This window comes from Perognathus longimembris, chromosome 9 (assembly GCF_023159225.1).
Source record: "Perognathus longimembris pacificus isolate PPM17 chromosome 9, ASM2315922v1, whole genome shotgun sequence".
Lineage (NCBI taxonomy): Eukaryota > Metazoa > Chordata > Mammalia > Rodentia > Heteromyidae > Perognathus > Perognathus longimembris.
The window spans coordinates 20,267,012-20,293,281 of record NC_063169.1 but is presented as its reverse complement, the minus strand read 5'-3'; the positions used below and the strand labels follow the sequence as shown (position 1 = coordinate 20,293,281).

Below are 26,270 nucleotides of genomic sequence, written 5' to 3'. Positions count from 1 at the left end.
TGGTAAACTGCTAGTCTTGAGATGGAAAAAACAAATGGAAAGGATTTTGTTTTTGCTAGTACAATTTTGAATGTGGATGTTCATCTTCCCTTTGTTGCCTATTTCTTGTACTAATTTGTTGTCTCACATTCATTAGGTTTTGAAGAGAACCTTTACCTGCCATAAAGCTATTCTTGGGGGAAATGCAGGACAATTTCATTCCATCATTCCATCATTTTTAATAGCTCATGGATACACCAGCAACATATATCTTCCTGGTATTTGACTGTAATTCAATATGTAGTAGGAAATGCCACATCTTACTACATAATGATGCCAAAATCATAAATCAATCTTAGACCAGTCAACCTACCACTGCTCTGCTAAAACGTCAGTTCATCTCTGTAGGGGGTGGCTATGCCTTTAAGACCTGGGACGGCTGGCTGCTAGCCAGCACCATCTCCTTCTGGGTCCCAAATCGGAAGAGACAGCCAAACTAGCCCCTGCCTCTCAGCTGCAGGCACGTGTGCCACCATGGCGCCAGACCGAGCCCAAGGAGGCGGTTCTGTGAACTGTGGTCTCCACCACTGCGGGAAGTTCCGTGACATCACCGTGATGGACAGTTCATTAGCCAATCGTTGATACCCAGTTAGTCCCTCCTCTTCCTGCCACCATTACTGTTATATAAACCCCTCCCCTGATTAAAAAAACTTTGGAAGAAGCTCTTGAAGCATCCCCGAAGGAGCCCACATGTCTCGCGCCTTTATTCTTAGTGAGTCAAAAGGCAGGCTTTCACGTGACCCTCATTTTGGCCTTGCTACCTGCTGGTCAGGCAGCTCGTGCATGAGAATGAAAGGGGCCACACAGGAGGTGGACAGACAGACCGCCACACATCTCCTTTTATCATCATAGTCTGCTTTCTACTGCTGTAACAGTATACTTGAATGGATTCCTTTGTAAAGGAAAGAGGTTCTCTTTGAGGTCATAGTTCCAGAGGCTGCCCAAGGACATAGTGCCGGCTAGGGGCCCATGGGTGGGCATAAAGGCTCTTTAGAGAGACTCCACACAATGCGCAGCCCTACTTCTTACCTTCCCACTCTCATAAGTGACCAAACCAGTCTCCCCAAAGTGAAAACTCACTCTGTCCCACAATACAGCACTAATCCCCTCCTGAGGATGGATCCCCCAGAGATCTACCTCTCAAACATGCTACATTTGGGGATCAACCCTCACCATGAGTCTCAGTGGGGGCAAACCACACTGAGACCACAATATTACCTACAAATGATTTGCAGAAAGCAAAGGTGAAAATTGGGGTGGGGGGGTTGATTGCACTTAAAGGAATATCACCTTTCAAAGTAATATAATAAGTAAACACAACATTTAGTCTGATTTTGAAAAAAAAAGTGCATAATATAAAACAAAGTGAGAAGTTTGGTTCTTTTGTCCTCATGCCATAGACTATCTCCTCTCTGTCCAATTCTTCTAATTGTTACGTAATAAATGAACAAATATCTAATAAATGGGTTCCTATGTCCCCAACTCAACTGCCAACTTTCAGCCTCAAGTACCCAATTGCTTATCTCACATCTCCACTTGGATATTTGACAGTCATCTCAGGGTTTCCTTACCAAGTTGAATTCAGAAAGACCCCTTTCTCTGCTGTAAGCTACTTTTGATGGTTAATTTTAGTTAAGCAACATCTCTGGATCTGTCTATGAGAGTATTTCTACAAGAAACTGGCATTTACATCAGTGCACTAAGAAAGATCTATCCTCACTCATGTGGGCAAGTACCATCCAACCCATTGAGGGCCCAGAGAGAACAAAAAGGCAGAGGCAAGGTGAACTTCCTGTCTTTCTGTCTCTTTGGGAACTGGAAGATCCATCTTCATTTCTTGGATATCAGAACAGCAGGTTTGGGGCTTTGGACTCCAAGACTCACAGTAATACCACTGCAGGTTCTTGGCCCTTCAGTGTCAGGCTGACATTTACCTATAGCATTCATTCCCCAGGATCTCAGGACTTGGGGCTTGGGGAGACCTGCAGCTTCCAAATGACAAATCAGTATATTACTCTATAATTACACAAACCAATTCCTCTAATAAATCACATAAATTCATATACCTGTATCTGATTACATATCGATCCATACACTCATTAGTTCTGTTTCTTTGGAGAGTCCTAATGCACCATGCCTCTTGTTCCTATACACAGTGCCTGAATAACTATTCATATTTTTTTTGCCAGTGTTGGGGCTTGAATTCAGGGCCTGAGCACTGTCCCTGACTTCTTTTTGCTCAAGGCTAGCACTCTGCCACTTGAGCCACAGCGCCCCTTCTGAGTTTTTCTGTATATGCGGTGTTGAGGAATCGAACCCAGGGCTTCATGTGTACAAGGCAAGCACTCTTGCCACTAGGCCATATTCCCAGCCCCAGCCCCACTCACACTGTATAAACCACAAGCCTGTGTCACATTGACAGTTTCTTTGCTCATCTATAATTCATTCCATTCCCCCCAAACTATCCATATCCTGTTCTATCAGTCTGATACAAACTACCAGCCACTGTCATTAAGGATATCAATTTTTGTCTGGGTTATTCACAACTGTATTTTCAGTGCATACAACATGCCTACAACTGTGCCTTGTGCCACAGAGTTAGTCTTAAAAAAAAAAATCTAGCAATGAGTAATTCCCTTTCTGTTAACCTTCATCAATTGCATTTCCCTTTTATGTTATAATTTTATTTTACCAGAACCAGTTTGAACACAGGGCCTTGCACTCATATAACTTACAACTTATTTGCTTGCTTATACTTTACTATTTGATACACACCTCCAGCGCAGCTTTTTTGCTGGTTATTTTGGAGATGAAGCCCCATGGACTTTGCCGCCCAGGCTTGCTTTGAACTATGATCCTCCTGCTCTCAGCCTTCTGAGAAGCTAGGATTACAGGCATTTGCCACCAGAGCCTGGCTACTTTATGAATTTTCACTTCTAAAATACAATGGGGATCTTCTCCAGCCCCCTAATCAAGCCAACCTCTTTCTTACTGTTTTATTTGAACATGTACTTTTTTTGTTTGTTTCTGTTTGGGGAGTCAGTTGTGGGACTTGAATTCAGGACCTGGGCACTGTATCTGAGCTTCTTTGCTTAAGGCTAGCATCACTCTGCTCTACCACTTGAGTCACAGCTCCACTTCCTGCTTCTTTGGTGGTAAATTGGTAATAAGAATTTCACAGTCTTTCCTTCCTTGGGCTGGTTATAAACTGCAGTCCTCAGATCTCAACCTTCCAAGTAGCTAGGATTACAGATGTGAGCCAGTAGTACCTGGCTTCAACCTGTACTTTTAAATGACCACCCTCAGTGAACAGTCATTTTGCATTTAGCCTTGCCATTCATTCAGGCTTATCCACACCTGCCCAATTCCTGCTGAAAAGCAAATGCCACAAGGTAAAGATGGGATACTGGTTTTGCTCAGGAGGTTTTTTTTTGTTGTTGTTGTTGTTTTAAACCAATTTAAAATATTTCTTTGGGCCTGGATTACTTCACTTAATATAATTTTTTCCAAGTCTTTCCATTTCCTTAAGAATGGTACAATATCACTCTTCCTGATGGAAGAATAGAATTGCATTGTGTGTATACACTACATTTTCTTGATATATTCATCCACTGAGGGGGTTCCCTCATTTGTGGTAACTACAATGTGCCTATAAATCTACAAGTAGGGCTGGGGATATAGCCTAGTGGCAAGAGCGCTTGCCTCGTATACATGAAGCCCTGGGTTCGATTCCCCAGCACCACATATACAGAAAATGGCCAGAAGTGGCGCTGTGACTCAAGTGGCAGAGTGCTAGCCTTGAGCAAAAAAGAAGCCAGAGACAGTGCTCAGGCCCTGACTCCAAGGCCCAGGACTGGCAAATAAATAAATAAATAAATCTACAAGTAAACACCCCAGATGGTAAAAGACAAAATATTTACTAAAACATGGTAAATTATACAGGTCTCTAGACATTCACACAGTGAGACAAAAGGATATTCTTAGCACAGGATCATAAAGTCTCAATAGCTATGTGCATATGATCATATAAAATAATGTTTCATTTTTAATGAACTTCAAGAACTGGAAATGAGGTATTTTTTTTCTTTCTTTGTTGCTGTTTTTTGCCTTCTTTACCTTTTCTTTGTTTGTTAGTTTATCTGTCTTTGGAAGGGTAAAGGGGGTAGCACAGGAAAGGATGTGACAAAGGGTGAATAAATGCAGTAGTGTTCCTCACTGGACACTAAGTTGAAAATGAACCATGCAATTTGGGGAGCTGGGGAACAGGAGGAACAAACTGGGAGAAAGTGAGGGAAGGGGTGACACTGTTCATAAAGAAATGTACTCGATACCTGACTTATGTACTATAACCCCTTTGTACATCACCTTTACAATAACTGGTGGGGGGGGGGTGTTAACAAGTTTCCAGTTACTCCCTTCACTTCTCAACTCATATGACCCACCACACTATGGGACCTGGGGTTAGCTTTCCACCAGCTGCCCAGAGTGGCTCCTCAGTGCAGCCCAAGAGTGAGGGTTAAACACTTTGTGGAGGCAACTATAACCTGAGACACAGGAGCTAGAAAAGATGCCTCTTGATTTCACCTAGGGAAGCACCAGGCCTGTGGAGAGTTCTCTGGAGCCCAGAAGACAACTCACTTAATGAAACTAGAAAGATAGGAAGCTTTCCTGTGTTTTTCCTTCCTCCTCCCTAACCTTCCTTCTTGCTGCCTTGGCATTGTAACACCCTCCCTTTCCTCCCAGTATAGCCTGCTAGTATCTTCACTTTGCTTTGTGATGGGTGATCTAGGAAACCCCAGCTAAAAGGAACACAGAAGCACAAAGAGATAGCGATCTACTCCACTTAATAAGCTCATCTTCTTCCATTTACACTAACCCCAAACCTAGAAGTCAAATCCCCATTTTTCCTTGTCCTTCTGCCAGCATAACAAACCTGTGGTTCTCTTCCTAAGTCTTTTTCTCTAATGGTGGGTCCTCCTTATTTCTATGACCAGAGCTCCTAAAAGAGACCTGCCCTTCTCTTTTAAATTGATCTGCCACACTATAGCCAAACAAATGACTTTTTTCTTTTCAGAAAAAAAAAATGATAGTTAGGTCATAAAAGCATGTGTACTTCAACTGTTTTGCACACATTCATACAAACACACAATCTCAAGGGAAACAATTCTTCAAACGCCAAAAGCAGATTAGTGGCAGATTAGTGACGGTGGCAGGAGTGGAGGATTTTTGTTTTCTTATATCCTCCACATTTTAAATGTGCTTTTATTATTTTTCTGAGAAAATAAAAATAAACTCTTGAATCCCAAAGAAATGGCAATACATTTGAAAGAAGGCAGTTCAAACCGTGCCTCATTGAAATTCTGACACAGTGCAACCTCAGGCTACTAAGAATTACTCTTTCTAGCTGAGTCACTCCACTCAGGCTGAGGTTAGTGCATGAATGTAACCGCCTATATGATGGATATACTTCAACAAGTGCTGTTCACTTCCTAGGTCCTTTAAATTAGGCAGCAATGTCTCTGGATTTTGCCTGGCATGGAGAACGTTAAATGCAGCCACAATGGAGCAGACATTTCTCAGGATCTATGCTTGCACAGGCAACAGGGAAGAAGTTCTGCCCCACCTCCCCCACCCATTATTCCATCTGCTTCTGAAGGCTCCTCCAGCTTCTGCCCTAACTAGTGCTCCTACTTTCTGCAAGACAGGCTGTTGGTGCTCTTGGAAAGGGCAGGGAATGCATGCTGTTTGTTTGTCTTTTCCTCTTGTCCTTGTGTCTCTTTCTACTTATCATTTCACCACTGCTGTTTGATTTGAATGTAAAGATAATTAATCCAGTTGAAGTTTTTTGTTCCTGTTTTCCTTCAAAAATAGATACAAAAATGAGCTGATACATTACTCAGGAATTCCCTATTCAAATGGCATTGCATGCAGCAACATTCAAAGGGCACGTGCATGCAGCAAACTCTGCATGACCACCTAGATAGAAGTGCAGATGGTAAGGATTCATATTTATTGGATCAGTATCTGTGTTTTACCAAGATCCTGGAGTGGTTTCCATGCATGCTAAATGGAAGAATGGATTTAGGAGTTTGGGTCTAGGTTGTGTTCAGCTGCCAGTCCTCCAGAGCTCTACTTTACAAATGCAATGCTCTGCTAACTCGAGAACAAATACAAGGTTATCCTTTACCTTCACATTGTCAGTAAGAGTCTAGCTTCTTTGCAAAAAAACAATTCATAAGTAGGTATTAAATTTCAGATCACTTACAGAATCTTTTTGCTCCAAATTAAATATATTCTCTCTAGGATTTGGAATAACATGCACATATTGTCATCTCAGACACCAAAACAAAAATATATTCTTTTCAATTAAGCTTTTTCGTGTGTGTGTGTGTGTGTGTGTGAGTGTGTGTGTGTGAGTGTGTGTGTGTGTGTGTGTCAGTCCTAGAGCTAATTAAGCTCAGTGCCTGGGTATTGTCCCTCAGCTTTTTAGCTCAAGGCAAGTACTGTAACACTTAAGTCACAGCTCCATTTCTGGCTCTTCTGGTGCTTAATTTGAGATAAGAGTTTCATGGACTTTCTTGCCCAACCTGGCTTCAGCTTCCTGGGCAGCTAGATTAAAGGAGTGAGTCACTGGTCCCCAGCTTCAACTGAGCTTCTTGTTTTGAAAAAAGTGGAGCTTCATAAACAATTGTAAGAAAAAAAAATGCAGAGATCTCATTTATACATTTCTACCAACTTACAAAACTGTGCACAAAATCAAACCAAGAGGTTGACAATGAAAGAGACACAGAACAGATAGTGACCACAGGGTCACTCTTCTTTCCCTTTTATGGGCACACCCAAGGCCCCATCTGACTCTGCCACCATCCCTGACCCCTAACAACTAGTAACCAACTCTCAAGAGCTTCAACTTTTTTTTAATCATGTCAAGAATGTAAAATGACCATTCTGTTTGTGATTATACAATATGTGACTTTTTGGCATCTTTTTTCACTCCGCATAGTTCTCTAGATTCATCCAAGTTGTATACTGTATCAATCATTTGTCCCCATTTCCTGCATAGTAATATTCCACAAAACAACAGATCAACAACAGTCTGTGTAACCACCCACTCACTGGAGAACATCTGGGTTGTTTCCAGGTTTTGTGTATACTATACAGTGCTTCAGTGAACACCTATATAGAGATTTTTTATTGCCTCTCCTGGAACTCAGGACCTGGACACTGTCTTGAAATTTTGTTGTTGATTTGTTTTGTTTTGTTGCTGGGTAATATGGTACTTGTATCCTTAATTTTATAATAAACTGTCCAATTTTTTTTTTTTTGGCCAGTCCTGGGCCTTGAACTCAGGGCCTGAGCACTGTCCCTGGCTTCCTTTTTTGCTCAAGGCTAGCACTCTGCCTCTTGAGCTACAGTGCCACTTCTGGCCATTTTCTGTATATGTGGTGCTGGGAAATCGAACCCAGTGCCTCATGTATACGAGGCAAGCTCTCTTGCCACTAGGCCATATCCCCAGCCCTAAACTGTCCAATTTTTTTGCAGAGTAGCTGTTCCCACCTGTAACATATGAGTAACCCAGTTTCTCTGTATTCATCCTAAAACTTGATGTTGTCACTGTTTTGTTTAGGTTTTATTTTTATCCACATAGTAGCTATACAGTAACAATCACTGTGATTTCTGAAGGGCTTTTACCGAAGGGCTACTGATGTTGAACATCTTTTCATAGGCCTATTTGCTATTTGCATTCTATCTTCAATGAAATGTCCACACTTTTTGCCCATTTTCAAGCTGATTTTAATTTTTCTTGTTGAGTTTTAACAATTTTTAATTTTTTTGGTGGTACTCAGGTTAACTCAGGGCCTCTCACGACTTAGGAAAGGGATCCACCACTTAAGGAATTATGGCAAAGTGTTCTTTACAAAATCTACATTCCACGTTTTGTCCAATGTATTATTTGTAAATACCTTTCTCCAAGCCTATTGCTTGCTCTGCCATCTTCTCAACAACGTCTTCTGAAAAGCAAGTTTTTAATCTTGATAACATCCAATTTATCAGTTTTTCTTTTTTTATGGATGGTGCTTTGGCTGTAAAGTTTTAAAAAGCTTTGCTTTGCACTAGTTCCAGAGACGTTTTCCTTTTCTAAGAGTTGGATAGTCTCATAAAATTAACTCACTTGAGTTAATTTTACAGTATGAGATGTAGCCCAACATTCATTTTTTTCTACATCCAGTTGTTCTAGCATCATTTTATGAAACATCTACCTTTCACTCACTGAATTATTTTTATATCTTTGTCAAATATATCTCTGGGTTCTCTATTCTGTTTGACTCGTCTTTCTGTTTATTATTCCAAGAGCACAACACGATTTTGACTATTGTAGCTATACAGTTTTGGATAAAGCAATCCTCCAACTTCCTTTTCAAGATTGTTTTGGCTGTGTCAGGGCCTGTGCTTCCTGCTGAGACTTTTGAATAAAATCTGTTTGCAAAAACCTAACTGTGAAGAGGTATTGATTTTTTTTAAGTTTATGTTGTAATACTCCACTTTCCCCATCCTATGGTAGAAAAACATAGACTTTTTGGATATTGTTTATGCATTTATGTCTATGCCCAGGCTGAAGGACTTCATAGCACCCTAGGAACTCAATGCCCCATTATTCTTCAGGTCTTAAGGCCATGGGCAGCCTTCCTGCCTTACACTTTTCAGAGATGTCCTATGTTTATCTGTTATGTAATACCAAAGAGGAAGAATCTGTGAAAAACAAGGTTGTCTCCTCTTGATGGAAGCAAAGTTCCAATGTACATTTTTAATGTTATTTCTGGTGTAACTAGAAAAGGAAAGAAGGCAACCATGGAAACATGTAGGCTTGAGCAGCCACATTCTACTATTTGTAAACTCTATCTTGTGACCATTTAATGACCATAAAGGGACAAGCAGAAACTAAAACAGGACAAAATAAAGACAGGAAATGTTGGAAACACACACACACACACTCCACCTCTATACCTTGATAAGGCCTAGAATCCAAAACACTGCAGATACAATTAAACCTAAGTCTTGGTTTCTAAATATCATTCACCATTCAGTGGAACCGTGGTTCCCTGGGAAAGTGCCTGACTCAAGGTGTAGGACAGGGAAAGTCTAAGATCAGGTTGGAATCTCTTATTACAAAACACAAAGGTGTGCTCACAGATGATTGGGAATGCAGAAAATTCACTTCTCTAGAGGCTTTTCAGGTCTTTGCTTTTCATGGCATTCTTAAGTTCCATAAGGATTAGTCTGAGCTTAAAGTTATCTTTCTCTATTTTGCTGGACCCTCAAAATTCCCCAGTCTGAAGATTCAGATTATTTCTAGAGAGCAATAAAAGCTTCTATTAGTTATCTGACATTTTTTTAACTTTATTTTTCCTTTATTGTATCTTCCAAATATACAACTTCTAAGACTTTCCTGGGCATGTTTCTTTGCCCTTCTTGTGGCTCACTTTATGCTAGATTTCCTTATACCCATCTTTCAATCTTCCATTGAATATATCATAATTTCATTAGATGTCTCATTTCTAACCATTTCCTCTCATTCTTTGATTGTCTCCATTTTACTACAGCCATTTCTTGTTTTCCAGATGCCGCCTTCTTCAAATTTCCCTAGTTTTGTTGCTGTTGTTTTGTTTTTGTTTTTTTATAAATCCTGGCTTCTATTTTTTTTTTTTTTTTTTTTTTTTTGGCCAGTCCTGGGCCTTGGACTCAGGGCCTGAGCACTGTCCCTGGCTTCTTCCCGCTCAAGGCTAGCACTCTGCCACTTGAGCCACAGTGCCACTTCTGGCCGTTTTCTGTATATGTGGTGCTGTGGAATCGAACCCAGGGCCTCATGTATACGAGGCAAGCTCTCTTGCCACTAGGCCATATCCCCAGCCCACAAATCCTGGCTTCTATTCTTTGATTAATCTCTCTTTTTTTTTTTTTGCTTATTTATTGTCAAAGTGATGTGTTGTTTTTTTTTTATTTGATTAATCTCTTTCTTCCAGGGACATTGGTTCTGTTTGTTTTGCTTGCCATCTTTGGTGATAACATTTGTTTCTTCTCATATCTAGAGTATATTTCTGAACAACAAATGGAGTTGCCTTTTCTTCTAAGGCTGCTGTGGATATCCTCTGCCAGTGAATACATGGCTCTCTTCTGCCATTTTCCCCCATTATAACTCAGCTGCAGAGAACCCTGTGATGGAAACACTGGATCTGACAGAAGACAGATTTCATTTTGGGAGAGCAAGATGTGGGCTCTGTTTGTAGATCTGGCCCATATCCTTGGCCTAACACCTTGAGGGTATTATTTTTAGATCAGCCTTCCCTAAAGGCTGGCTTTTTTGGAACATCATTTTTTTTTCTTCAGAATATCATTCCCCAGGGCCTCTTGAGTGCAGATACTGTATTTTATGCAGTTGAGGGGGAAAAAAGTAGGGCGATGACTAAAACAAGGACATGTTTGGGAATAAAATTGTATTTCACAATTAAAAGAGTGTAAGTCAATTTAAAATAAGGAAAATTCCAGTGTGCCACAATCTCGGACTATTTTCATAATGCTAACTAAAACTGAATTGTCTGGAGGATTTTTTGAAATCTAACCACATGGTGGGAGTTGGATAAACTGTGTGAATGGAGACTGCTTTAAATTTTTATATGCATGCTTAGAATTCTGAAGTAGATCTGAAACTTTTACTCTCAAACTCCAAACTCCAGGTTTGCTACTCAATATTTACATCATGCTTGGTGGAGATTTATCTTCAACATACATGGTATCTCACAATGGAGAAATTTTGTATTAAGTTACTAATTTGGATGGCTGTGAGAAAGAATGTAAAGACTCAAAATAGGATATCTCTGATCCCACTTATAGGAAATATCTAAAATAGCCAATTCACAGAAACAAAGAATAGCATCCGGGGTAAGGGAAAGAAAAATTGTTCTTCCATAGGTATAAAGTGTGTCATGAAAGATGAATAAATTCTAAAGATCTGCTGTACACTATAGTGCCTATAGTTAACATTAAACATGTAAACTTTTGTTGCCTGGGACTTGAATTCAGGGCCTGGGTGCTGTCTCCAAGCATTGGTTCAAGGCTAGCACTGTAGCATTTGAACCAAAGAGCCACTTTGGCCTTTCTGCTGATTAATTGGAGATAAGTATCTCACAGACTTTCCTGCCAGGGCTGGCTTCTAACTGTGATTCTCAGATGTCAGCCTCCCGAGTAGCTAGGATTACAGGTGTGAGCTACTGGCCCCGAGGTCTTATATATAATAATGTTTCTAATATATTTTTTTCTGAAAATAATTCTAGAAAATCAGTACTCAGCCAATGACAAAGATAAGCTTTGGCAGAATATCAAGTCCCCCTTAAGAACAAACAAGTAATATAGATAACTTCCTTTAAACTGAAAACATCTAAGAGTGACCACATTAGTGGGGATTAGAGAGCACAAGATCCCAGAGAAAGTAATACGGAAAGGTGAGATAGCTATGTAATAGGTGATACTTTTCCCGAACAGTCATGTGCCATTTCTTTTGCTGCCATTGTTGGTGGTGGTGGTGTTAACAGCATGAAAATCATTTTGTGCCATATCTACAGAGGGAAAAGACACTTCTAAAGTGAAAACTTTGAACTGAAATCCCTTTGTACAACTACTTAATGATAATAAAAATAATACAATGAAAATGTTATGTGCCAGTATACTTGGCCAATAATGTAAAATATTAATTACTATCAGAAGGCAAATAGATAAATGGATGGGCACTGTTGGCGCATGTCTGTAATCCTAGCTACTCAGAAGCCTGAGATCAAACATCATGGTTCAAAGCCAGCTGGGGCACGAAAGCCCATGACTGTTATCTCCAATTAACCACCAAGAAGCTGGGAGTATAGCTGTGACTCAAGTAGTAGAGTTTTAGCTTTCATCAAAAAAGCTCAGAGACAGCATTTAGGCCCTGACTTCAAGCCTCAGGATGGGGGAGTAAACAAGAAAAGAAAAGAACACTGAATAGTTCATGTTTTAAATGTAACATCAGAGAGAGTCTCAAGACAGCTGAGAACCTAAAGTCTGAGAAGTGGCAACTGAAAGGCTTATAAGCAGCTGAGAGGCTTGAAAGCTGAGTTAAAGAGGCAGCTGGGAGGTTAGGGAACAGCGTAGACAGAGTCTCCAGGGGCTGAAGCTGGAGTTCAGGACTCATAGGAGAGTGTGGTGTCACTTGCTCTGTTCCTCTCATTGCTTCAAATATGGTGCAAGCCTTTACATTCCTCACTAGACTCTCTAGAACTATTCACAACATCCATGCCCACTCTATTCCTACTCCTCCAGATGGAACAGGGTTATGACTTGTTTTTCTTCACTACACTTTTTGGTGCTGACTATAATTATCCCTCAGAGCTCCAGCCAAGTCCACAAATATGTTTCAGGCATCAGTCATGTGCCAGGCACTGAGCTGTTTGTCTGATAGTCACATTAACATGCTGTCTTCTGAAAACAAGTAGGAAACAGATGTACATATACCATGTACTCCACATTCCTCCCATGCATCCAGACAATGTCTCTGCTGGAGATACTTTAAATATAACCTCATGGCATAACACAAACATGTCTGCAAGACAAGATGCCCTATTCCACCCCACTAGTCCACCTCATCTCCATCAGCCAGACACATCTCCTGACATCTCCTGTGGTATCATAAAAGAAGGCCTTCACAACATCACAAAAGACATGAAGTAAACTCTTAATTGTGTATGCAGCAGTCGTGTGTGTATGTGTGTGTGTGTGTGTGTGTGTTTTAAAATCAAAGGATGGAACCTTAGATCATCCTTTGATAGATCCTTAGAATTTTAATTCTGAAATGTACTCCAATGTCAAAGCAAAGTCAAATAATGGACAAGAAGGGAAGTGTGGAATTACTCATTATTTTAATAATTGGGAAGCTAGAAAACAATGCATGACGCAGCAAAGAAGTAAAGATCATTCCGCTGTTCATATGCCATTGCAAAATAGGATTGGTGAAGAGCAGAGCTGACATATCATCAGAAATACTGGCAAATCTGTTTTAACCTTGATTCACTGCCACTATCAAAATATTTCTGGGCAAGAAGAGAAGATTCTGAAAAATCTAAAGGTCAAACATAAAATATGTATAGTTCAAAAATCTCTGAAAAACTGGGAGTGATGGCACATACCTGTGATCAGAGGACTCGGGTGACTCAAGCAGGAAGCTCAGAAGTTCATGGCTAGCCTGGAATATTAAGACTTTATCTAAAAAACAAGACCGCAGATAATATGTGAGATGTGACTGGGCACTGACAGTCATTAAATGCCAACTGAAGTCATCTTTCCTCAATTACGTTTCCTGTCAGTCTTCTGTCATGCTATCCACACGTGATATAAGTTTGATAAGAAATGTACTCACTGCCTTATGTATGACACTGTAACCCCTCTGTACATCACTTTGAAATAAATAAATCAATGTAAGATGTTTTTGAGATATACTTTATAACTCATTCACTTCTTTGAAAGCCTTTCCTTCTTTCAAGACACAAACACAAACAAACGTGTGGTTTGAATATCCTTTATCCAAAATGCTTGGGACCGGAATAGTTTCTGTTTAAAGAATAGTCTGAAACCTGAAATAAAAAATGCTCCATAGCTTAATCTTTTATTCTGTATTTCAAATATTCAGGTTGGGATGATCAATCTTCATTAGGCACCTGCTGCTCTAAGACAGTTTGGGTGTAAACACTGCAATGATGAGGAATTATATGTGTTTGTGTAAGTGTGTGAACACTGCACGTGTGTGCGTGTGTGTGTGTGTGTAAGACTGCATTCAAAGAGGAATTAGATAACTTGGAGATCTACTGGGAAGACTCACGTCGAATACAACTAAGCGCAGGTGTGAGTGCTAAGAAGAAATTCCCAATGCTCCAAGAGTGGAAGTGGAGAAAACATTTAGCCTTTATATGTTACTGTGACATTCTCATTCACATTGTAAGATAGCAAGGTGATCTCATACACTGAATACTGGTGGATTTTGGTTTCAAAGTTACTGTTTTTGTTTTATTCCTTTTTATTTGGTGGTGGGGGAGGGGTGAAAAGGAGTATTTAGAGAAAAAAGAAAACAAAGATCAAAAGAAGGATTTGCACCGCACTTAGATGAATTGTCACAAAATTCATGTTGTTTGTCCTGTAAACAAAAATCTTCTAAAACTAAATTGTTGCCAAGTAGTTTTCAATCCCAGAATATTTAATATTCCTTGGAACATCAGCAGTTTTTCTACTAATGCCAGTCAGAAGACAGAGTTCATCTATAAAATTAAGTGCCTTCTTTAAAAAGACCCCATTCCTGTAATTTCTAAATTTTCAATTTTGAGCAAGCTTACTATACAATAGACAAATGGGAAGGAATAACTCCCAATGAATAGGGATGCACAACTGTCATCACAAACCCTATTCTCTCTATAGAATCTTGTACCATAAACCTTGTCCACACCCCCACCAACATTTTTTCAATGTATACTATTCATTTTTGAACATCAAAACTTAAGACAATGAAGGTAATAAAGCAGCTGCCTTCTAAATACCAGAGCAAATTTCTCACCAAGGCTTACAAAACCACAAGAGAAACAAGGCCCATGAGCAGGCTGCGGGGCTGGCCTCCTGAGCGATCCGGTCACTCAGCAAGATGGTTGCTGCATGTCTCTGGTCCTCCGCCTAAAGAGGAAGGCATTCATAAATGCCCTGCATGCTCACGGGGTACTGCAGCAACTGACACGTGATAGGGCATCCAAGAACCTAGGGGGAATTTATTCAATGGCTTGGTGTCAAGTATACACCCAGTATTCAGCACCGCGATCCCTGGCTTTCCTCAAACAGAAGAAGGAAAAAGCACTGAACATGGCTGCATATCACTTCTTACACTTATGGGGACTTTCCATTTTTATCATACCTTACCCATGCCACTGCTCATTTGATTTCTTCTAGGACAAATGGCCTCTGAGAGTGACTGATACCATGTGTATGTGTCTGTGTGTGCACCCATGTGTAAGATGGGTGTGTGTGTGAAGTTTGCCTAACATCTAATGAAATAAGTGTGACAGTCCTTCTACGTGCACAGTAATTAATATACAGGAGCTCAGTGAAAAAAATTTAACATGGTTCTGGGAAAGAAAGCACTCAGTGAGAAATCAGGTCTCCTGTGAAAATTAGATAAAAAAAGAAAACTCACTTTCCTACAAGGGCCACAAACAAAATAGACATGGTACACTAGCTTTTTGAAACAAATTTCTCATATGTGTAATAAATAAATGTGCAAATAAATAAATAAATACCAAAGAGACCTTTCTCTAGAATCTATTGAGCAGACCTCACTAAGGTGAGACTCCAGTGCGTAAAGATCAGAGATCATTTCTGTTCTGGTGCTACCTTATATAACATGAGGAAAAGTAGGACAAAGATATAGACTTCAAAACTGAGAATGCAAAAGAAATAAATAGTTCTCTTAAAAAGCATATAAAATAGCAAAAGCTGAATTGTATCATTATAAAGTAATGATCAATCATTGCTGATGAATGCAATAGCTATCCCAATTTAATCAAGCTAATTTATTTTGTTAAATAAATATTATTCAGCTTTATTTTACTGTGCCTGTTTTTCTTGAGAGATATAAATACTGAGATTCTTAAACTCTGTTTGACTTCATTACAACCAAAGTTGCACAAAGCATTGCTATATTACATAGGGATAAAGAGAATTATGAATGCCTTAGAATATCTGAGACTAGGGAATTTGTGAACAGTAATTTATTTGGCTCAAAACTCTAGGCTGGGAAGTCTGAGCTTGAAGGAGTGAATCTTGTAAGGGCCTTTCTACTATGTCTCCCATATCTCGCAAGATGAAAAGGCAAAAGATTACATGCATGAGAGTCAGAGAGAGAGAGAGAGTACACACATGAGCCAGCAAGAGGAGACCAGACTTATCTTTATAATAAACCCATCCTTGGGAGAGCACTACTTCACAATAGTGACATCAATCCATCAGAAGGATAGAGCTCTTATGATCTGACTACCTCTTAAAAGATTCCACCCCAATTCACTTTTGCATTGAGGATTACATTTCCTATACATAAAGCAGGTATGCATGGCTCATAACTGTAATCCTACTCGCTCAGGAAGCTGAGATCTGAGAATCACGGTTCAAAGCCAACCCAAGCAGGAAAGGCTGTGAGACTCCTAAATCTCCAACTAACCACCAGAAAGCTGGAAGTGGGGCTCTAGCTCAAAGGGTAGAATGCCAGCCTCAGCAGAAAAAAGCTAAGGAATAGTGCCCAAGTCTGAGTTCAAGACCCATGATTGGCACCATACATACATACATACATACATACATACATACATACATACATACATACAATTCCAACACATAAACTTTAAGGATATATTTAAACCACAGCAATGCTGTAAGGGAAAAGAAAGAAATAATGTTTCCTAAAATGTTTACCCCTAAGATTCAATGATTTGAATCAAATGGCTTGAGTAATTATTCCTTTCCAAAATAAACTATTTAACAGAGTCTTATAGTTTGCCAACTTTAACTGTTGAGGGTAAAATAAAATCAACACAGACCATGGGTGGTCTTTCCTCTTGTATAGACAACATGTTCCACCCCAAAAGCTAGAAAACACATACTATTTCAAACCTACCATAAAGCATGCTCATAAAGCTAATCTCAACAAGCATCAAAGAACTGGTATGATAGACACCATGTGCTCTGGTTTGTAACAGGACAATGTCATACATTTGGAAATTAGGAAACACCATTCCTAAAAATGCACGGACCCCAGTAACCACAGAAAGTAATTAGAACCATAATGTAACAAAATATTCTGCCAAGCAACTCAAGGGAAATTCACAGTTCTTGGGTGAATAAAGAGTCTATTAAATACTACAGTAAAGGTAGAATATACCTACAGGCATTGAAGGAAGAAAATAGGAGCATAACAACAAATGAGTTAGAAAGAAGAATGTAACAGAGATGGTCGGCATAGCCAAAAGTAATTCCTTGAGAAGATGAAATAATAAATCTTAAAACTGAGGAAAGAAAGACAGAGACAATGTGACTGGCATGGGGGGTGGGAGGGATGGGACATATCATAGATGTGGCAGTGATCCAAACAGATTAAAAAGACAAAATGAGCTGGGCTCTGGTGCTTTATGCCTATAATCCTAGCTATTCAGGAGGCTGAAATCTGAAAATCATGGTTCAAGTCCAGCCCATCTAGGAAAATCCATGAGACTCTTATCTCCAATAAGCTACTCAGAAAAAGCCAGAAGTGGTGCTATGACTCAAGGGGTAGAGTGCTAGCCTTGAGAAAAATAATTTCAATGATAGTCCTAGGCCCTGAGTTCAAATTCCAGGACTGGGACAAAAAATAAGGACAAAATGGAGCCAGCTGACTCCAGTGGCTCATACCTGTAATCCTTGCTACTCAAGTGGTAGAATGGTAGGCTTGACCACAAAAGCTCAAGGAGAATACCAGGGCCCTAAGTTCAAGCCCCAGGAATGGCACCTCCCCCCAAAATAAAGACAAAATGGAAGACTTAATGCTATGCTATTTATGAATTTATGACTTTGGTTTGGGACTTTTGAGACAAAGTCTTACTATGCAGTCAGGGCCAACCTCAAAGTCATTACTATATGTAACAGCTGGACTCAAATTCAGGATTTCTTCCTCTTCAGTTATCCAGTGCTAGGATTGTAAGTGTGTGGCACTATGTCTGATTTTTGTCTGTATGTTTGTTTGTGTGTGCTTTGTTGGTTGGTTGATTGGTTAGTCCGTTGCTTGGCCATTTTCGGCTTTTTGAGGACATTTATTATGTAGCCATGGCTGGCTTCCGACTCAGTCCTCCTGCCCCCACCTCCTAAACAGGGATGGTTGGTATCTGCCATTCATTCAGATTTTAATATACTTTCAAAACCTAGTTACAAGGACAAATTCCTCTTGACAAAAGATGGGACAAGTGGTGTGGTAAAGGTTCATGGCTATTCACTTCCATAATTTTTAAATGTTTTAGGTACTTGGCACATACATTCCAAATGAATATTAATTTCCTTAATTACAAAGTAAAATCAGTTTCAAAAGATATTCTGAACTTTTCCATTGGCATTGAACATCCATCTGTAAGTCCTCATGAAAAATATTTACCTTATCCATCTTTCTTGTTGTCTGTATAAGATAATTCATTCTAAAGAAGTTACATTGTCCTATGCCCAGTGTAGATTAAAAAAAAATATCCCCAGCCAGCCAGACTCTACCAATCACCTGCATCGATGTTAATCAATTCTTAGGATCACAATTCAGCAGTTTAGTCATCATTTTTCCAAAGGAAGATGTACTTACCCTTTCCTATTTGTTTGTCCTTTGGGTGAGAAGGGCGGAAGGGGTGCCCAGTCCAGGGTTTGAACTCAGGGCCTGGGAGCTGTCCCCAAGATTTTTTGCTCAAAGTTAGTGTTCTACCACTTGAGCTCCACTTCTGACATTTCGGATAGTTAACTGAAAATAAGAGTTTCACAGACCTTCCTACCTGGCCTTGCTTTAAACCTAGGTCCCTTTCCTACTCTTTAAAGATACAGTGAAGGGGCTGGGAACATGGCCTAATGGCAAGAGTACTTGACTCGTATTCATGAAGCCCTGGGTTCGATTCCTCAGCACCACATATATAGAAAACGGCCAGAAGTGGCGCTGTGGCTCAAGTGGCAGGGTGCTAGCCTTGAGCAAAAAGAAGCCAGGGACAGTGCTCAGGCCCTGAGTCCAAGGCCCAGGACTGGCAAAAAAAAAAAAAAAAAAAAAGATACAGTGAAATATATGAGTAATTCTAGAAACACAACATGCATAGGCACTTAAAGATGCTTGAAATTCGGATCCGAATAAAGGTAACAAGTGAAAAGTTAAATAACATCTGTGTCAGGTTTTGGTCATGCATCTCAAACTGAGGATGTCTGTTCCAAATTTATTCCTCTCATTTCTTCCAGGGAAGATAAAGATACAAAGGAAAGGGCATAGCATTCATTGCCTTTTACAAGGGGAAAAAATGTCTGCTTGAGTATGCAAAACCTGTCTACTCAACACACACACACACACACACACACACACACACACACACACACAGCCTAACTCTTCATTACATGTATAATGAACATTAATGAGTGAGATTTGCTTTCCAGTATATTCACAGTTTTATTCCTGAGTTTTCTTTCCAAATCTCCTGTTACACAAAGAGAAATGGGTGAGTTCTGTTAATCCATCTTGCCTGTACTTACTGGCACATTGGTGAAAGGCGTTTAATCTTCTGTGTCAAACTTGGAAAGAGCTTGCTGTCAGCTTTAGAAACCATGTTTTAGAATCATAGCACACTGCCTCCAGCCAACTAAACATTCAAGTACATTGGAGCTTCCCACACTGCAAATTAGGTGGAATGTTTCCATGTTTTGTGGTTGCAAAAGTACCAATTTTGTGTATCATCCAGTTCAAATAAGGGTCATGTACATCTGACCTCAAACAGAAAATTCCCACGAAAATGAAATTATAATTGACTAAGAGCCACTGGTTTTAGTCTGTGACCTCAAACATGGGAAACGCTATTTTTTTAGGAACTATAGACATAACACAAATTCTGTGAAACCAGTTAATGTATTCAATAAATACTAAGGCCTCACCCTAAATATATACATGACATTTTGGGGAACAAAATAGAGGGCAGGGAATGTCAACTACAAATAAGGGGGCCTGCAGCAAACATAAACACATTTCCAGCTAGCATTGAATTATTCAAAGCAAAAATCAGTCTAAAAACCTATTCATTTCATTTTTAACATTCAAACCTAAACTGAAATCTAGCAGTTTCTGCTGTAATATGTGATTGTAAAGTATTGCAAAGGTGAAAGGAATTATTTTCCCTATAGTGACTTTAGTATTGAATTAGAGGTGTTATTTACCCAAACATGAATTAGAGGTATTATTTACCTTCCTTTCTTCCTTCCCTCCTTTCTTTTCTCCTTCCCACCTCCCTCATCTCCTTCTTCCCTTTTTTCCTTCCTCTCTCCCTTCTTTCCCTCATCCTTCCTTCTTTCCTTTCTTCTCCTTTCTCTCCCTTCCTCTTTTCCTTTTCTCCTTTCCTCTCTCCCTTCTGTCTCCCTTTCTCATAGAGACTGAGTTCACAAATTAGAATAACATGACTTCCAAGAATTGTCATTTATGTCTTTGAGGTCTACTATCTTAAACCTCTAACATGGCAAATGTTCTGAATGTCCTTTTTTTTTTTGAAGTGCTAAAAGAAGAAAACATTATAGTGACATCCTAAGTTTTATACAGCTTAGACCTATTAAAAAGTAAAATTGTTAGAGCTTAGAAATTCTTGGCTTAGGCTGTGAATATGGCTTAGTGGTAGAGTGCTTGCCTAGCATGCAGGAAGACCTGGCTTCAATTCCTCAGCACCACATAAATGAACAGCCAGAAGTGGCACTGTGGCTCAAGAGGCAGAGTGCTAGCCTTGAACAAAAAGAAGCCAGGGACAGTGCTCTGGCCCTGAGTCCAAACCCCAGGACTGGCAGAGGGAGAAAGAGAAAGAGAGAGAGAGACAGAGAGACAGAGACACGAGAGACAGAGAGAGAGAGAGAGAGAGAGAGAGAGAAATTCTTGGCTCAATCATCTATCCATTGACTGAGTAATTTTGTACAGTTTAAGAGACAAATATGTCCTTAAGATCTTTAGTCTAATGCTCCCTGGTTCAAGCTTCAAGAACATGTTTAGGAGACAGTTATTTTTTTCTTTTAGCTAAACTGCTGAAAATGACAAGCCCTAACAAGAAGTATTTTTAGCTTCTGATCTTTCAGACCTGCTATTCTCAGTGCATATGAATCTTCCAATCCCTGGGTGTTGTTTCCTGTACTATACAAACAGGTAGACTCAGGAATATACATGATGAGGTTGCAATGACTACATAAATCCATGTGCATGTATGTGACACATGAAATATATGCATATATACATATGTATATGTTTGTATCTTCAATAAAGAAAATAATCATCCAGCTGGATGCTTGTGGCTCATGCCTGTAATCCTAGCTATTCAGGAGGCTGAGATTGGAGAATCCTGGTTCAAAGCCAGCCTGGGCAGGAAAGTCCATGAGACTCATATCTCCAACTAAATAAGCCTGATGTTGAACTGTGGTTCAAATGGTAGAACCTTGAGCAAAAAAGTTTATAGCAATCACCAGATTCTGAGTTCAAAGCTGCTTGCATACACAGAGAAGAATCATTCATAAAACAATCAGCCCAAATCAAATATACAAAATCTCATTACTCACATTAACTAATACAGTTCTAAGAACTAATTGGCATGCACCTGAGAATCCGAAATCCTCTCACAGGCTTGCCTAGATTACAGCAAACTTCAGGTACAATGGTAACTGCAGTTAAGGTTTTAAGTATGTGACTTTCCTAAGTGAATTCAGAATGAGCAGTTGACTCCGCATTTGCAGGGAATACTGGCGATGTCCAGTCGCTGCTGTTGTTCTATGTTTCACTCCTGAATACCTGATAGCAAAGTGGCAAAACTGTACTCAGGGACCAAAAAAATCTATGTCCCAAATAAAAGTTTACTATGCTCATGCTTACTCTGAAATGCTGTTAAAACTTCCCTATTCAAAATGATGTTTCCTACCCTATCTGATATACATATATTATAAAATTATATGCAAAACATATGCCTGCAAATTTAAAAACTTCATGACACTTCTTTAAATAAGCTCCCACATTCTATTTTTATGGCGCTGAGATCTGGATGACGCAATCCGTGATGTCACTAGAATTTTGGCTGGCAGCAATTCACAGGATACAGGGCCTCTCATTTGTAGCTGACTTTAGATGTACAAACAATAAGTAGAGAAGACAGAAAAAGGCACAGACCAGGGTCGAGTGTGAAGTGAGGACCCATGGGTGGATTCCTTCCTTCAGCCATGAGAAACATGAAGAGACAACTTGCCCATTGGTGTAATAAATATGCTCAATGAATAGGATAGGTTTTATTATTACACACCTCACTCATGGGTAGAACTGCCTGAAGCAATGTCAAGCAAGCTTATGAAGAAAAATCAAATTTTGTTAATCATTCTTAGAAATACTATTCATAAAATTAGTTGGAGCATTGTTAATCTAAAACGTTATTTGAAAACAGAATCACAAAAAAAATTAAAAGGAAGTTGTGTGTATTTGTGTGTGTACGGTTAAGGTTAAACCTCATAGTATCTCAGTAAAAAAAAAAAAATCTTCATGCTACTACAAGAATTCCTAATTTTCTGTCCAGCTAAACCATTGCTTTGGGAAATGTGGACCTAAAGATTTTGAGAAGGATCCTGAACTGTCAGAATATTGAGAGACTCAAAGAGAAAGGCTAGGGGTAGGAGACTTGATAGACAGGCACCGAGATAGGCACGGGGAGAGGGAAAACAGGTAGAGGAGAGAGAGAGAGAGAGAGAGAGAGAGCAGAGAGAGGAGAGAGAGCAGAGAGAGAAGACAGAGAGAAAGAGAGGGAGGGAGAGAGGGAGAGAGAAGAGAGGGAGGGAGAGGGAGGGAGAGAGGGAGAGAGAGAGAGGAAAGGAGAGGAGAGGACAAAGAGAGGAGAGAAAGAAGAGAGGAGAGAGAGAAAAGAGAGAAAGAGGACAGAGAGAGGAGAGAGAGGAAGGGAGAGAGAAGAGGAAAGGAGAGGAGAGAAGAGAGGACAGAGAGAGAGGAGAGAGGAGAAGAGAGAGAGACAGAGAGAGAAACAGAGAGAGACAGAGACTCAGAGACTGAGACTCAGATTCCTAAAAGGAGTACGGGAGAGGGAAGTGAGTCGGGTCCCGGCGCACAGCTGCGCCCGGGGCCCGGCGGTGGGGAGCGGGCGCCGCGGGGACCGCGTACCTGGCGCACCTGGGCCCGCCAGGTGTGGGGCAGCGGCCGTTCGGGACGGGAGACCCCCGTGGAAAAGTTCCCGAAACCCCATCCTTCCTCCGCCCGCCGCTGCTGGCAGCTGGAGGCGGGCAGCCGGGCGGGGAGAGCCCGCTTTCCTCGAAGGCCTAGCTGGGCTGCGGGCTGGAGGGATGGGTAGGGGGGAACCGGGCATGGGGAGGGGAGGGCTGGGGAGCTCGGAGGAACCCCGTCCCCGCCGCGCCCCGTGTTTGTCACTGGCCGCTGAATCAACTCCAGCCCCACCGCAAGAACCCTGCCCAAACCCCAGCTTCCTGGCACAACTTCAGTCCCGACCCCATCGCCCCCACGCCCTCCGCCGCGCGCGCACAGGAGCGCCCCCGCCCCGGCCCGCCCCGGCCCCGGCCCCTCTCACCTCGTACAAAGGGCCGCGCGCGGGCGCCTCGGGCGGAGCCCGGCGAGCGGGGGCCCCCTCCCGGCCCTTCAGGAACTTTCCCGACATAGCCCCCCGCTCCCGGGCCGCAGGGAACCCGGCTTCCAGGGAGGGGGGGAGGAGGAGGAGCCCCGCCGCCTGGAAGGCTGCGGCGGCGCAGGGAGCCGGCGCCGAAAGTGGGGAGCACCGCAGCCCGCGCCTCCGCCCCGCGAGCTGCCGAGGGGTTCCCGCCCCCAGGGTAACCAAAGCTGCCTCTTAAAGGCGCCGGCCCTGCTTTAGGCTTGGGGACCCGAGATGTGTATGGGTGCGGGCGGGCGGGCGGGAGGGAGGGAGAGAAGAAGAAAGGAAGGAAGGAAGGGAGTGAAGAAGGTGGGAGCTGGCTGGCAGCAATGGAGCTCCATGTTCCCCCCCACCCCACCCCTTGGGTTGACAGTATGCCCAGGCAAAGCCCCCACCCCAACCTCACCCCGAGTCCTACCAAGGGTAAAGTACTAGTCCTGGGCTGGCATTCCCCCCACTGCTCTTGACTGCCCCGCCAGCGCCCTGATTCCCCTCTGCCTGAAACCAGAGCCTTGATTTCCCCCTACCTGGGCCCAGCGCCCTGATACCCCTCTACCTGAGCCCAGTACCTGGACACCACCGCACAGCGGGCCTCTGCTCAGTTGGATGGTGCGACCCTAGCTGCTTGCCTTCCCTTTATGGTTGTTCTTTCTCATCTCCAGTAGGAGCACAGAACACTCAACGCTAGACAGTTGGGAACCCCAGCACCCGCCTCTGCTTTACTGTGTTCTTTTCTCAGGGCCAAACTATCCTGGTGGTCGCCAACTGGATCGTTAGAACCACTGACTTTCCTGAAAGTGTATTGGCTACAGAGATCTGGGGCTACACCCAAGAAGGCTCTGGAGAAAAGACCCCACCGTCACCTGGAGTGGCGCTGCTTTCCAGGGGCACATGGTAGTGTGTCCCATCAGCACCAACCAAAGTGATCGCCCAGAGACCACAGCAGGAGCTGTGCGCATGCCCAGGAGGCTGACTGCAGGAGCAGCTGTTGGTCCACCCAAGCCACTGGCGCCAGTAACAATGGGCCTGAGCAGCACGGGGCCCACCACTGTTCTGGAGTTCATTTCTTCACCTCATGGCTCCCACTCTTCCTTCATAGTACTGTTGGGCCATGGCTGCGTGTTGTGCCATTTGTATTCTACACAGCGTGCTCCCTCTGAAAAGGAACAGACCATCTGGGGTTCTGATTCAGTGCCATCCTAAGCCCAGCAGCCCCGCCCCTCTGGGGTGGCATTTTCTAATTCTCTCAGAAAGTCACTTGCGGGAGCCATTGCCTGCCTGAACTGAGACTGGAGCCCCTCCTGCCACCTTGTAACTATTGTTGAAACGAGTGCTGGGGTCCAACTTGGGGGAAGAGGGCAGGGATAAAAGATGCAGAAGGTGGGAGCAACTTCTGTTGCCAGATGTGGAGGAACTCAACCCTGGGCTTCAAGAAAGGAGACTGGAAGAGTGGAAGGACAGTAAGCAGTAAGCAAACGTGAATAAGATAAAACTGTCTTCTGGTAAGCTCACCCAGAGTCAGGATACTTGGATGTGACCCAGGCTCCACGCACAGTGGCTTAAACCTACAGGAGAGGGGCTTGGTTACTGCTTCATATATCTATAAATCTCGAGAAAAGAACACACAAACCTGCAAGGCTTCCTTCAGCCTCATTAGCTGGGGATCCTATCAGCCAGAGAACACCCCAAATGTCATCTTCCTGGGACCCACTCGGATCCCTTACTCATAAACTTGCATGACATGGGAGACACAGAGCCAGGCTGGACTCATTTGCCTGTGTCTGAAAAATGTCAAGGGAAATCACTTACCTGTCTCAATTCTCCACATACAGCCAATGCAGAGGGAAAGAGAAAAGGCTCCCTACGGAAAATGACAGCGTTGTTAATAAAGGAGAGGGATAAGTGTTGAGCAGCTGAAGGGTATAGATTCCCAGGACAACCCCATGCTCCCAACACACTCACACATCACCATCACTGCATGACCCCAGGACTCGCCCTCCCTGCAGCCTGGGGAATACTGATGCTCATGACACTGTAAATACTCATTCAACCACATCCCTTGGTCCCAGGCCCCTCTGAGATGTTTAACAATTTTCTGCAAACAAACAAGAGTTAAGACATAATTTTATTTAAGGATTTTCTTCCTTAAATTATAACTCTATCACCATATACTCCAACTCAAATTGTTAGGACTTAGAATATTATGTAATCCACTCAACTTGGTAAGCAGCCATAGAAATCCTTTGTTACTTATGTATTCATTGAACTTGGGGGGAGATATGCTCTGTGATTAACCACATGTCACTATATAAGGGCCATATGACTCAAGTTCATTTTCACACTTTACTAACTTACTCTTTATCTTTTCAGAGATAAAATGGAGAAGTTTATATTTTGCCTACCCAAAACGCCAGTTTCTGCATTTGTCTTCCCACGCAAGACAGTTTCTTACACTTGTTCATTTAAAAAAGTTTCACATTTCCTTTATTTGAAAGCTTTATAGAATGCTGACATAGCACAGGAAAAAATGGACTCTATTTTCTAAAGTTTCTTTTTTTATTGTTATTGTAAGGGTGATATACCGAGGGGTTACAGTTATACAAGGCAGGTAATGAGCAGATTTGTTTTTGAACAGTGTCACTTCTTCCTTCATTTTCTCTAAGTTTTTCTCTCCTGAGTACCCTTCCCCACAAGTTGTATAGTTCACTTTCAACGTGGTATCTAGTGGCTTTCACGGCTGCATTTATTCACCTT

General features: G+C 41.8%; 1 protein-coding gene across 2 annotated transcripts in view; it reads right to left on the bottom strand.

Moving 5' to 3' along the window:
* The window catches only part of Gpr63 (G protein-coupled receptor 63), a 36,276-nt gene extending 12,726 nt beyond the window's left edge, over positions 1-23,550 (bottom strand). Inside the window, exons 1-2 of one of the 2 annotated variants that reach the window (XM_048353804.1) lie at positions 23,439-23,550; positions 13,248-13,323 (exon numbers count right to left, since the gene is read on the bottom strand). The gene's annotated coding sequence lies outside the window, so the exon portion shown is untranslated. The remainder of the gene's footprint in view (positions 1-13,247; positions 13,324-23,438) is intronic. The other variant, XM_048353803.1, reaches the window with a different exon arrangement.
* Positions 23,551-26,270: the final 2,720 nt, after the last annotated feature.